Below are 14,410 nucleotides of genomic sequence, written 5' to 3'. Positions count from 1 at the left end.
ATCTGATATGGCAGGAAATCATGAAATAAATTTTGCTAATGATACTACCTCTCATTAAGTCATTATACTGGTCACTTCTTTGGGAATGGTGGTTGTGAGTATTTACGTGTATCTACCTCACCTCTGGTTTGTAACAGCAGGGAGTCATGGAGTCATACAGCTTGCAATCAGGTCCTTTGGCCCCTCTGGTATATGCCAGACAAGATGCCCATTCAAGCTTGTCCTATTTGCTTCTGTTTGGCCCATATTATTCTAAACTTTTCCTATCCATCAATTGTCCAGCTATCTTTTAAATGTTGTTATTGTACCTGCCTCAGCCACTTCTTCTGGAAGCTCATTCCATACACTCTGCTTCAAGAACAATTGCTCATTGAGCTGTTATCCTGCTGCTGTCTGGAAGAAGGTTGTACATTCTCCCCGTGGCTGGCTGCATGGGTTTCCTCCGGGTGCTCCAGTTTCCTCCCACAGTCCAAAGGTGTACCGGTTGGTAGGTTAATTGGTCATTGTAGATTGTCCTGGGATTAGGCCAGGGGTTGGTGGGCTGTGCAGCTCAAAGGACTGGAAGAGCCTATTCCGGTCTGTACCTCAATAAATAAATTAAATTAAAAATAAATCATTCATGCTCACCTTAAAACTCTAGTTCTTGAATGAGCAACCCTGGGAAAAGACTGAAGGCCTTCGCCCTACCCATGTTCTTCATGTTTTTATACACCTCTGTGTGCTCTCCTCTCAGTGCCCTATGCTTCAAGGAAAAAAAATTCCTAGCCTGACCAACTCTCAGTCCCTTTTATATAAATCTTTTCTGCATTCTTTCCCACTTAGTAGCATCATCCGTATAGCAGGGTGACCAAATCTGAGCTCAATACTCCAAATGCAGCTTCACCTGTGTCTTGCACATTTGCAGAGTAACCATAACCTCCCAAATTCTCTACTCAATGCCCTGACTGATGGCCAGTGTGCCAAAAGCTTCCTTCCCCACCCCATCTAGCCATGACTCATCCATCAATGAACTATGTCTGTGCACATCTTGGTCCATCTGTTCTACAACACTTAGCAGGGCACCACCATTTAGTGAGAAATTCCAAGCCTGCAACACCTTGTACTTATTTGAATTAGACCACAAGACCATAAGACATGGGAGCAGAATTAGGCCATCTGGCCCATCAAGTATACCTCGCCATTCAATCATGGCTGATCCATTGTTTTGCTCCGCCTCAACCCCAGTTCCTGGCCTTCTCTCCGTAACATTTGATGCCATGTCTGATCAAGAAGCTATCAATCTCTGCCTTAAATATACCCAATGACTTGACCTCCAGAGCTACGTGTGGCACCAAATACCACAAATTCACCACCCGCATTTCTACTTTGAAAGGGCGCCCCTCTATCCTGAGGCTGTGCCCTCTTGTCCTAGCATCTCCCATCATGGGAGACATCCTTCCCACATCTACTCTGTCTAGGCCTTTCAACATTCGAAAGCTTTCAATGAGATCCCCCCTCATTCTTCTGAGTTCCAGTGAGTACAGACCCAGAGCCATCAACTGCTCCTCGTATGATAACCCTTTCATTCTTGGAATTATCCTTGTAAACCTCCCCTCAACCCTCTTCAGTGCTAGCACATCCTTTCTAAGATGAGGGACCCAAAACTGTTCACAATACTCAAGGTGAGGCCTCACCAGTGCTTTATAAAGCCTCAGCACCACATCCTTGCTGTTGTATTCTAGACCTCTTGAAATGAATTACATTGCATTTGCCTTCCTCACCACTGACTCAACCTGCAAGCTATCCTTTAGGGTGTTCTGCACAAGGACTCCCAAGTCCCCTCGCATCTCAGATTTTTGGATTTTCTCCCTGTTTAGAAAATAGTCCGCACATTTATTTCTACTACCAAAGTGCATGACCATGCATTTTCCAGTGTTGTATTTCATTTGCCACTTCCTTGCCCATTCTCCTAATCTGTCTAAGTCCTTCTGCATCCTACCTGTTTCCTCAACTGTACCTGCCCCTTCACTAATCTTCGTATCATCTGCAAACTTAGCAACAAAGCTATCTATTCCATCATCTAAATCACTTATATACGGCATAACGAGAAGTGGTCTCAATACCAAACCCTGTGGAACACCACTAGTCACTGCAATTAAACTCCATTTGCCATTACTTGGCCACTTAGCCAGCTGAACAAGATCCCGCTGTAATTCTTGATAGTCTTATTCTGCACCTTGATAATCTAATTCTGCAACACCACCTATTTTATCTTGTCATGTGTCAAAAAATATCCAGAGGAGAACCAGACGCCAGTGTAATTGTTGATTTTTTCCGGTCCTTGTCAATGTGAGGCTTCTCCATCCTATCTAATTCCAAATTCATGGCATTCCCAGAGAGTCTGATCCTTCACTACTGTAGCCGAAGCCCCATTCCATGATATACTGGGTAACAATGCAAACCTGTTAAGATCACCTGTCTTCGGTTATCTACTGTATTTCAAGAATTTGCTGTATATTAATCATTGTCATCATTAGATGCCATCCCATATGTCATAGGTAATCATGATCTATCCATGACCATGACTATTCTTGGCAAATTTTTCTACAGAAGTGGTTTGCCATTGCCTTCTTCTGGGCGGTGTCTTTACAAGACGCGTGACCTCCGCCATTATCGACCCTCTTCAAAGATTATATGCTTGATGTCAGTGTTTGCATAACCAGGACCTGTGAAATAGTGCACTCACATAATGTACCAATATACAACAGGTGGTTACATACTGCATTTCATAGTGGCACCAACTGATCTTACATAGGTAGCGAGGCAGCGAGAGACAGATGAGGGAATAGCAGAGCATAGGGAAAGGGTAGCTAGATTAGGGTTAGAGAGTAACTCAGCACAGAAACAGCTGTTTCGGCCCCAGCCATCCGATCTGACCATAAAGTCCATCTAAGCCAGTCTCATTTGCTGTGTTTAACTGATATGCATCTGGATCTTTTCTATCCATGGAATGTAGTTATTGTACCTGTCTCAACCACTCCCTCTGGCAGCTCATTCCCTGTACACACAGTTTCCTGCCCCTCAGGTCTTTTTTAAACACTTCCCCTCTCACTGTAGTCCTGCTGTCTCTGGTTTTTGAACCATTCCCCTAGGGAAAGGACTGTGTCCATTCACTTTTTCGAATGAATAAAATCACCTCATGATTTTCATTTCTCCCTCCGAGGTTATCCCTCAGTCTCCTACTGCTAAGGAATAAAGCCCTAGCCTGCCCAACTTCACCTCAAACTGAGGTGCTGAGTCTTGGCAATATTCTTGTAAACATTCTGTGCACTCTCTCCAGTTTAATAATGTCTTTGCAATAACAGGGTAACTAAAACTTTACACCAGGCACTGTAAACAATTCTCCTGTACTCAATGTCTCTATATCCAAATAATGACTGGATGATAAAAAGTATGTAAAGTTAGAAGAGCAGAAGTGGAAAAATAGTTTGACAAAGGCCTATGGGATGAGGGGTAAGCAGATGGTGAGGGAGGGCAAGATCAGCTTAGGCTGTATAATTTTAACAATGTTATTTACAATGCCTATAAAACGTATTCAGTCCTCCCTTGGAAGTTTTCATGTTTTATTGTTGGATAAAACAATGAATATAAGACAATTTGCAAACCATGGAATATCCATTGGAGTACAGTTAAGTCAATCACCAAGAAATGGAAAGAATATGGCACAGCTGTAAATTGGCTTAGAGCAGGCCATCCTCAAATCTGAGTGACTGTGCAAGAAGGGGACTAGTGAGGGAGGCCACCAAGAGACCTATGACAACTCTGGAGGAGTTACGTGCTTCAGTAGCTGAGTTTGAGAGAGACTGTGCATACAAAATCTGCCACCTGGGTGCTTCACCAGTTGCAGCTTTATAGGAGAGTAGTAAAGAGAAAGCCACTGTTGAAAAAAACTCACATGAAATCTCAGCAGGAGTTTGCCAGAAGGCATGTGGGAGACTCTGAAGTCAGCAGGAAGGAGGCTGTATGGTCTGTGATATCAAAATTGGGCTTTTTGGCCATCAGATAAACACTATGTTTGGTGTAAGCCCAACACTGCACCTACCGTGAAGCATAGTGGTGCCTGCATCATGCCATGGGAATGTTTCACTGCAGCAGGCTTGTTAAGCTGGAGGGTAAAATGAATGCAGCAAAATACAGGGAAAATATTGGAGGAAAATCTGATGCAGTCGGTAAAAGAACTGCAACTTGGGGGAAGATTTGTTTCTCAGCAAGACAATGTCCCAAGCAAAAAGCCAATGGTACACAGGAATGGCTTAAAAACAACTAAATTAATGTCCTGGAGTGGCCAGGTCAGAGACCAAACCTCAATCCAATTGAGAATTGGACTTTAAAAGGGCTGTTCACTCACATTCCCCTGCAATCTGACAGAGCCTGAGCACTTTTGTAAAGAAGAATGGGGAAAACCTGCGGTGGCTAGATGTGCAAAGCTGATAGAGACATATCCACACAGACTCAAGACTGTAATTGCTGCCAAAGGTGCCTCTACTAAATACTGATTGAAGGGCGTGAGTAATTATGCAATCAATTATTTTGTTATAATAATTATAATAAATTTACACCAATTTGTAGAAATTTGTTTTCACCTTGACATGAAAGAGTCTCTTCTGTTGATCAGTGTTAAAAAAGCCAAATTAAATCCACGGTGATTCAATGTTGTAAAACAATAAAATACGAAAACTTCCAAGGGAGGTGAATACTTTTATAGGCACGGTATATTCTGGGAGCCAGTGTAGTACAATAACCTGAAGGAAGTGTCAAGGTCATGCAAAAGTTATTTACAGCAGTACCACAGGCACATATCATCATATAAGCAGCATTTATGAGGAAAAACATAAATGAAGAGTAAATTATTCACACATTTTACAAGAGTAAAACAAACAAGAAGAATAGAGCTTGGAGTAGAATGAAGTATGAGATAAGGAGTTTATTTATTCATTGAGGTACAGCGGAGTCAACCCTTTGAGCCACACCTTTCATCAGCCCCCAGTTTAACCGTAGCCTTATCACAGGACAGTTTACAATGACCGATTAACATGGCAATCAGTGTGTTTTTGGAATGTGGGAGGAAATTGGAGCCACCAGAGGAAACCTATGCAGTCTCAGGGAGAATGTACAAATTCCTTGTAGGCAGTGGTAGGAAATCAGAATGAGAATCAGAATCAGGTTTGTTATCACCGGCATGTGATGTGAAATTTGTTAACTTAGCAGCAGTAGTTCAATGCAATACATAGTCTAGAAGAAAAAAATAAGATATAATAATAGATAAGTAAATGACCGTTTCCCAGCAAGCAAGTCCCATCTGCTTGTATTTAAAGATTTAAAGATTTTTTTTTAAAGATTAGCTTTACTTGTCACATGTACACATGCAGAATGAGAATGAGAATCAGGTTTATTATCACCGGCATGCGTTGTGAAATTTGTTAACTTAGCAGCAGCAGTTCAATGCAATACATAATATAAAAGAAGAAGAAGAAGATACAATAAAATAATAATAAATAAACAGAAATAATATATATTAAAAAACTGAGGTAGTGTTCATGGGTTCAATGTCTGTTTAGGAATCGGATGGCAGAGGGGAAGAAACTGTTCCTGAACCGCTGAGTGTGTGCCTTCAGGCTTCAGTATCTCCCACCTGATGGTAATAGTGAGAAAAGGGCATGCCCTGAGGTCTGGAGCACCTTACTAATGGACACTGCCTTTCTGAGACACCACTCTTTGAAGATGTCCTGGGTACTTTGTAGGCTTGTACCCGAGATGGAGCCAACTAAATTTACAGCCCTCTACAGCTTCTTTCGGTCCTGTGCAGTAGCGCATCCCACCCCCTCCCCCCACCATACCAGACGGTGATGCAGCCTGTCAGAATGCTCTCTACATTACACATATAGAAGTTTTCAAGTGTATTTGTTTGAGTCTTTTCAAACTCCTAATGAAGTATAGCCGCAGTCTTGCCTTTTTTATAACTGCATTGATATGTTGGGATCAGGTTAGATTCTCAGAGATCTTCACACCCAGGAACTTGAAACAGCTCACACGCTCCACTTCTGATCCCCCTATGAGGACTGGTATGCGTTCCTTCATCTTGCCCTTCCTGAAGACCACAATTAGCTCTTTTGTCTTACTGACATTGAGTGCCAGGCTGTTGCTGTGACACCATTTCACTAATTGGCATATCTCACTCCTGTACATCCTCTTGTCACCACCTGAGATACTACCAACAATGGTTGTATCGTCAGAAAATTTATAGGTGGAATTGAACCCATGTCACCCATGCTGCAAATGTTGTGCTAACCACTATGCTACCGTGCACCTGTGGCTGTTGTAGCTCATTAAAGATAGACACAATATGCTGGATATCTCAACAGATTAGGAAGTGTCTATCGAGAAGAATAAACAGTCAATATTTCAGGCCAAGACTGTGGATCAGGAACATGACTTTAAACTGCTTTGGATTTCTGGCAACTGCAGAATCTTGCCTATACAGAAAGGTTTTTAAGACGGAGCTGAATATGGTTCACCAGGGTGTGATTCCTTCAACAATTATATTGGAATTCTAATATCTATGAAAGGATGTTCTAGCATTAGAGAGGGTCCAGTGGAAGTTTTCAAGAATGATCCCGGGAATGAAAGTCTAGATGTATGAGTAGTGTTTGATGGCTGTGGGGCTGTACTCACTGGAGTTTAGAAGAATAAGGGGATTCTCACTGTAACCTACCAAATTTTGAAACTCCTTGAAGGAATGGATACGGAGAGGATGTTTCTAGTACTGGGAGAGTTGTAGATCCAGAGGGCACAGCCTCAGAATAGAAGGACTTCCCTTTAGAACAGAGATGAGAAGGATTTTTTTTTTAGCTAGAGTGGTGAATCTATAAACTTGACATATTTAACTGTGACAGCCAAGTCACTGCAACACACGTAAGAAATGCTGGTGAACGTAGCAGGCTGGGCAGCATCTTTAGGAAGAGGTACAGTTGATGTTTCAGCCTGAGACCCTTTGTCAGGACTAACTGAAAGAAGAGATAGCAAGAGATTTGAAAATGGGAGGGGGAGGGGGAGATCCGAAATGATAGGAGAAGACAGGAGGAGGAGGGATGGAGCTAAGAGCTGGAAAGTTGATTGGCAAAAGGGATATGAGGCTTGAGAAGGGAGAGGATCATGGGACTGGAGGTCTAGGGAGAAAGAAAGGGTGAGGGGAGCCCAGAGGTTGGCCAAGGAGTTATAGTGAGAGTGACAGAGGGAGAAAAAAGTGAGAGAAAAAACATAAATAAATAACATGGTGCAAAGACAATAACCTACCCCTCAATGTCAGCAAGACGAAGGAATTGGTTGTTGACTTCAGAAGGAGTAGCGGACCGCATGACCCCATTTACATCGGTGGTGCGCAAGTGGAACAGGTCAAAAGCTTTAAATTCCTTGGGGTCAATATCACAAATGACCTGACTTGGTCCAACCAAGCAAAGTCCACTGCCAAGAAGGCCCACCAGCACCTTTACTTCCTGAGAAAACTAAAGAAATTTGGCCTGTCACCCTAAAACCCTCACTAATTTTTATAGATGCACCATAGAAAGCATTCTTCTAGGGTGCATCACAATCTGGTATGGAAGTTATCCTGTCCAAGACTGGAAGAAGCTGCAGAAGATCATGAACACAGCCCAGAACATCACACAAACCAATCTTCCGTCCTTGGACTCATTTTACACCGCACGCTGTCGGAGCAGTGCTGCCAGGATAATCAAGGACACGACCCACCCAGCCAACACACTTTTCGTCCCTCTTCCCTCCGGGAGAAGGCTCAGGAGCTTGAAGACTCATATGGCCAGATTTGGGAACAGCTTCTTTCCAACTGTGATAAGACTGCTGAACGGATCCTGACACGGATCTGGGCTGTACCCTCCAAATATCCGGACCAGCCTCTCGGTTTTTTTGCACTACCTTACCTTCCTTTTTCTATTTTCTATTTGTGATTTATAATTTAAATTTTTAATATTCTCTATCGATTTGTTCTCCAGGGAGCGTGAAGCGCAGAATCAAATATCTCTGTGAAGATTATACGTTCTAGTATCAATTGTTTGGCGACAATAAAGTATAAAGTAAGTATAAAGTAAATGAATAAGGGATGGGGTACGAAGGGGAGGTGGAGCATTAACGGAAGTTAGAGAAGTCAATGTTCATGTCATCAGGTTGGAGGCTACTGTTACGAGAATACACATAAAATTAAGATGTTTGCTGGCCTGGGCTAGCATCAGCGGCATCAGCAGTTGGTCTGCCACCTGCCCTCAGGGGAAGGAGAGATAAGGAACAATGGAGCAGCGTCTGGAGATGTGTAATGAAGGGATGTGGGAGAGAGAGCTGTCTGGAGCGGCTCCCCCCCCCTTTGAACCCTGAACTGTTTGAAGTGATGGACAGGCGATACCCCAGCAGGGGGATAAAAAGGGACAGGTTCGCTAAGACGGGGACACACGCCACCCGAGGTAACGAGACCCTGGAAGCGGTGCGCCTCTCACGAGTGGGTGAGAAGTACCAGACAACGACAAGGGTGGAAAGGTACGATCAGCGGGAACCCGGTGTGTGTCCGCCCTTGCCTGGGTGCCGGGTTCACTGCAGAGGATCGACCGCATCTGGAGGAGGGGTCACAGTCGGTGACCTCAGGTGACATCACCAAGGACCCGCCCAAAAGCTGTTTGTGAGCCATCTCGCTGGTCTGTGAGTGAAGCCGTGTTCTGAATGATCAGTTGTTCCTATTCTATGTCTCTCTTCCCCCACCTTGTCCATCGCCATGGCAACAATTACTGCGAACTGAACTACTAACTGGACTGAACTTTGAGTCATTTTGAAATTGGTCATTTACCCCTAGACAACGATAGAGCTTGATTGATGCTGTTATCTTAATTCTGTGCACATGTGCGTTTATCATCGCTGAACTGTTGCATTTATTATCCTTTCGATTAATGTGTTGCTTGTTTCTTTAATAAAACTTTCTTAGTTCTAGTACTCCAGACTCCAACTGAGTGATCCATTTCTGCTGGTTTGGCAACCCAGTTACGGGGTACGTAACATAAGTGGGGTTCTCGTCCGCGATTTTGAACGCTAAATTTGGGACGGAGTAAATTGATTGGGTTAAAATTCCCGAAAGAAAGAAAAGACAAACAGCAGAAATGGAGGTTGAGGAATTTATAAAGGCGCCGACCTTGGAGGCATTAGAGGATGCCAGGAAATCGGAATTGATAGCTGTGGCCAAACGGTTGAATCTTGCTAAGGTGAAGTCAACAATGAGGAGAGAGGAGATACACAGAGCTATTGTAGAGCACTATGTATCTAAAGGTGTGTTTCCCCAAGGTGAGCTGGGGGTGGTATCTATTGAAAAACCTGCTGGAGACGTGGTACAGGTACAGCTTGAAAAACTGAGACTCGAGCACGAGTTCCGGGTACGGCAGTTAGAACACGAAGAGAAAGAGAGGGACAGACAGTTGAAGAGAGAGGAGAAACAGAGGGAAAGGGAATTTGAGCTGGAGAAATTAAGGATAAGGGCCGAGCAGGGGCTCGTGCCGAACCAAGGTGGGGGGTTCCGGGCGACCCAGGAGGTAAGGCTGGTTCCCCCTTTTGACGATACCGACGTGGATCGGTACTTTCTCCACTTCGAAAAGGTGGCTATAAGTCAGGACTGGCCGAGGGATAAGTGGGTTGTTTTATTCAGAGTGTACTGAAAGGGAAGGCCCAAGAAGCTTACTCCGCTTTATCCGCGGAAGATGCCCAGAAGTATGAGGTGGTGAAGGAGGCCATCCTCAGGATTTATGAGTTGGTCCCGGAGGCATACCGGCAGAGGTTCCGGAATGCGAGGAAGCGGTGGGACCGCACGTATTTGGAGTTTGCTCGTGAGATGCAAACATATTGTGAGCGTTGGTGCGCCTCGAAAGGGGTAGAGGGGGATTATGACAGACTGCTGCAACTGATTCTGATTGAGCAGTTTAAAGGTTGTGTCCCTGAGGGTATGAGACCCTACCTCGATGAGAAAGAGGCAGCCACGTTAGCCGCAACTGCTAAGTTAGCGGATGAGTATGCGTTGACGCATAAAATGAAGTTTGCCCCGAGTAAAGGCTACCAGAAGGGTAGTCAGGACGGCGGGGAGAGTCCGCCGGAAAAGTCAGAAAGTAAGCCGGGGACTAGTGAAAAGGATAAGGTAGACCGGGAGCAGTCTGGTAGGAAGTCTCCTGGGGTCGTCTGTTATAATTGTGGGAAAGTCGGACACTTTGCGTCCAGGTGCTTTGCCCCAAGAAAGGAGACGGGGAAAGGAAAAGCGGAAATTTTGAATGGCTGTATTGAGCTGTTAAGCGAACCGCTAGGGAAGGACAGGTCTGAAAAAGTCCAGGAAGGGCGCGAGAGGTTTATCTCGGCCGGACTGGTGTCAGTGAAGGAGAGGTTAAAACCAGTTCCAGTGCGGATCTGGAGAGACACGGGAGCGTGTCAGTCACTAATACTGAAGAGTGTATTAGAGTTTAGCTCAGAGACCCAGACTGGGGAGGTAGAGGTCAAAGGTGTTGGGGAAGGGACAGAGTCAGTCCCTTTGCACCAGATACACTTCCAGAGCAACCTGGTCTCTGGACTAGTCACGATCGGGGTGAGGTCCGAATTACCGATGAAAGACGTGGAAGTCTTGCTCGGTAATGACATCGCCGGAGGAATCGTGTTCCCAGTCGTGAGATTGACGGGTCAGCCTGCCAGCATGGAGGCCCCGCCCGCGATGGTGAATTTGGCTGAAACATTTCTGCCAACCTTGTATGAGACAGGGTGTAGTGAGATAAGAGGTAGTGAGGGAGCTGGGACGGACGTAGCAGTAGCCAGGAAAGAATTTGTGCAGACGCAGGAGCGAGACGAGGGGCTGATGGTTTTTGCCGAGACAGCTCTCTCTGACACAGCCTTGACAAGGGAACTAGTAGGCTATTGTGCGGATGAGGAAGTGCTAAGGAAGAAAGGGAAATCAAGTACAGCATCCGCAGATGAGGAGTGGGGGGTGGTGCAAAAGAGTTATGGGGATGCGGTTTTTAACATGGCCCACGAGGTACCCCCCGGTGGACATCTTGCGGTGCTGGAGGAAACAGTTGGTGGAATCATGAAAGAGATTTACCGGCTGCCCAGGGGGAAGAATGTTATTGATCATGACCGACGCGAACTGAGACGGTCACCGGCTTTTGATATGCTAACAAACCTAGTCGGTGTTAGCGTGGAAATCAATGAAGCTAGGGGCCCCCTGATAAGAGAAAAGAACCATTTTGAAAAGATTAGGATGGGATCGGTCAGATGGGAGAAGGCTATTGTTTTGGCCAGGTCTACTGATAAGGTCTCTCCCTTAATCCCCGAACAAAGCGAATCTTTAGAAGGAGTAATTAAACGACTCGCACCTATGTGTTTGATTGTCCCGAGGAAATGCAAAGAACTGGGACGTTGGGTGATTGTGGTTACAATAGGGCAGCCAAGTAAACAACACCCATATTTTTCGAGTAATTCAGTGACTAAAGGGCTGATGAACACAGAGGTGTGTATTGGCAATTTAACACGGCTGTCTGAAGCCAGTTTGATAGTGAACCTTGAAAAAAATGAATTCGGCCACACGAGGGTCACTTACCTGGGAATTGTGGTGACACAGGGGCAGCTGGCAGTGATGCAAGCTACAGTGCAGGCTATCGCTGACCTCCCAACCCCGACAGACAAGAGGGCCCTCAGAAGGCTCTTGGAGATGGTGGGGTACTGCAGGAAGTTTTGCAATAACTCTGCGGTCAATACCCGTCCCCCTCCTACTAAGCCCTTGCGAGAGAAAATTGAGTCGGAATGGGACGACCCTTGTTATTGTGGTCCGGGACAAAACCAAATGAGAGGTTACATTGGTCGCAATTCATCAGTGTTTTTGGCCACTATGAAGTTTGCTGAGTTGGAGCCTGGTCTAAGGGATTATTAATAACACGTGTAAAAGGAACAGAAAATGTGATGACTGTCTGTCAAGGTGTTGACAGCTTCAAATTCTCTGTATTAGCTAAATAACTGTTAAAGATGTATATTGTGTATGTATCCGATAATGTAGTCATGTTTGTAATTTTTACCTCCCGGTAAAAATCCTTAAAGGGGGGAAGTGTTACGAGAATACACATAAAATTAAGATGTTTGCTGGCCTGGGCTAGCATCAGTGGCATCAGCAGTTGGTCTGCCACCTGCCCTCAGGGGAAGGAGAGATAAGGAACAATGGAGCAGCGTCTGGAGATGTGTAATGAAGGGATGTGGGAGAGAGAGCTGTCTGGAGCGGCTCCCCCCCTTTGAACCCTGAACTGTTTGAAGTGATGGACAGGTGATACCCCAGCAGGGGGATAAAAAGGGACAGGTTCGCTAAGACGGGGACACACGCCACCCGAGGTAACGAGACCCTGGAAGCGGTGCGCCTCTCACGAGTGGGTGAGAAGTACCAGACAACGACAAGGGTGGAAAGGTACGATCAGCGGGAACCCGGTGTGTGTCCGCCCTTGCCTGGGTGCCGGGTTCACTGCAGAGGATCGACCGCATCTGGAGGAGGGGTCACAGTCGGTGACCTCAGGTGATATCACCAAGGACCCGCCCAAAAGCTGTTTGTGAGCCATCTCGCTGGTCTGTGAGTGAAGCCGTGTTCTGAATGATCAGTTGTTCCTATTCTATGTCTCTCTTCCCCCACCTTGTCCATCGCCATGGCAACGATTACTGCGAACTGAACTACTAACTGGACTGAACTTTGAGTCATTTTGAAATTGGTCATTTACCCCTAGACAACGATAGAGCTTGATTGATGCTGTTATCTTAATTCTGTGCACATGTGCGTTTATCATCGCTGAACTGTTGCATTTATTATCCTTTCGATTAATGTGTTGCTTGTTTCTTTAATAAAACTTTCTTAGTTCTAGTACTCCAGACTCCAACTGAGTGATCCATTTCTGCTGGTTTGGCAACCCAGTTACGGGGTACGTAACACTACCCAGACGGAATATAAGGTGTTGTTCCTCCAACCTGAGTGTGGCTTCATCTTGACAGTAGAGGAGGCCGTGGACAGACATATCAGAATGGGAATGGGATGTGGAATTAAAATGTGTGGCCACTGGGAGATCCTGTTTTCTCTGGCGGACAGAGAGTAGGTGTTCAGCGAAACGGTCTACCAGCCTGTGTCAGGTCTCCCAGTATATAGAAGGCCACATCGGGAGAACTGGACTCAGTATATCACCCCAGCCGACTCACAGGTGAAGTGTCGCCTCACCTGGAAGGACTGTTTGGGGTCCTGAATGGTGGTAAGGGAGGAAGTGTAAGGGCATGTGTAGCACTTGTTCCGCTTACAAGGATAAGTGCCAGGAGGGAGATCAGAGGGAAGAGATGGTGGGGACGAATGGACAAGGGAGTCACGTAGAAGTGATCCCTGCAGAGGAGTGCCCCAAAGAATGAATGACAGTTAAATGTTAGAACCCCAAAGTACCCCCAGCGCCCCCACCCATGTGCAAGCGGCAGCCAGCAACAATCCCCCTCCCCCCACTGGCAAAATTTAAGCACACCCGTTACCAGCACTCAAGAGTGAGCAAAGCAATAGCAAAGACACGGACTTTCAGTTACCCCAAAGACTACATTGTTCACCCGATAATCCGACATGCTGCAGGCTCTCTCTCTCCTCATAAGGGAGAAAGAGGTGACTCCATTCCATTTTTCGGGTAGGCATAACAAACAACTCGCTGGATTACGGTGTTAAAGGTCCATTACGCTGTTCTTTCCAAGCTCTGTGCCTGGACATCGCAAGGATCCCGGGTCCTCAGGCACACAGTAGATGTTCCTACTCCCCCAATGACACACTGATCTTCTGTGTCGACACCAACCCTTGTTTCACCCATCTCTAGCTACTCGAGATCCTAGGCTTGTGAAACCATGCCGGAATCTTAGGCCGAGACTTTGGTATGCCGAATAGCAGCCGATTGTGGAACCCTGTGGGCAGGTCCCATTCCCACAAAGAACCGTAGTCAGCGTGTAACTCCAGGTCAGGGTCTTCAAAAGAACCCTGAAAGGGAAAAATAGAGATATTAAAGATGGAAATAGGACTCTTTTCGAAGATGCATGCAAAGGAGTCGCTGCTGTGCGCCATAACTACTTAGCTCCACCTCCTCACGATGGAATAGCAGAGCAAACTCGATGGGCCTTATTTCGTTTCATTGTCTGTGATCCAATGGTCTTGCGTTCTTGCAAGAAAAGGTGCTGTGCCAAATAAATTAAGCGAGTTATACTTAATATCTTCCGACTGCAAATGATCCATATCCCTCCATTCCCTACATAGGCACGTATATCACAGTATATTGTGGCAATAAGAATATTTGGAACACAGTGGCCT

The sequence above is a fragment of the Mobula hypostoma genome, chromosome 5, assembly GCF_963921235.1.
Source record: "Mobula hypostoma chromosome 5, sMobHyp1.1, whole genome shotgun sequence".
Lineage (NCBI taxonomy): Eukaryota > Metazoa > Chordata > Chondrichthyes > Myliobatiformes > Myliobatidae > Mobula > Mobula hypostoma.
Note: the sequence above shows the minus strand (reverse complement) of the source record.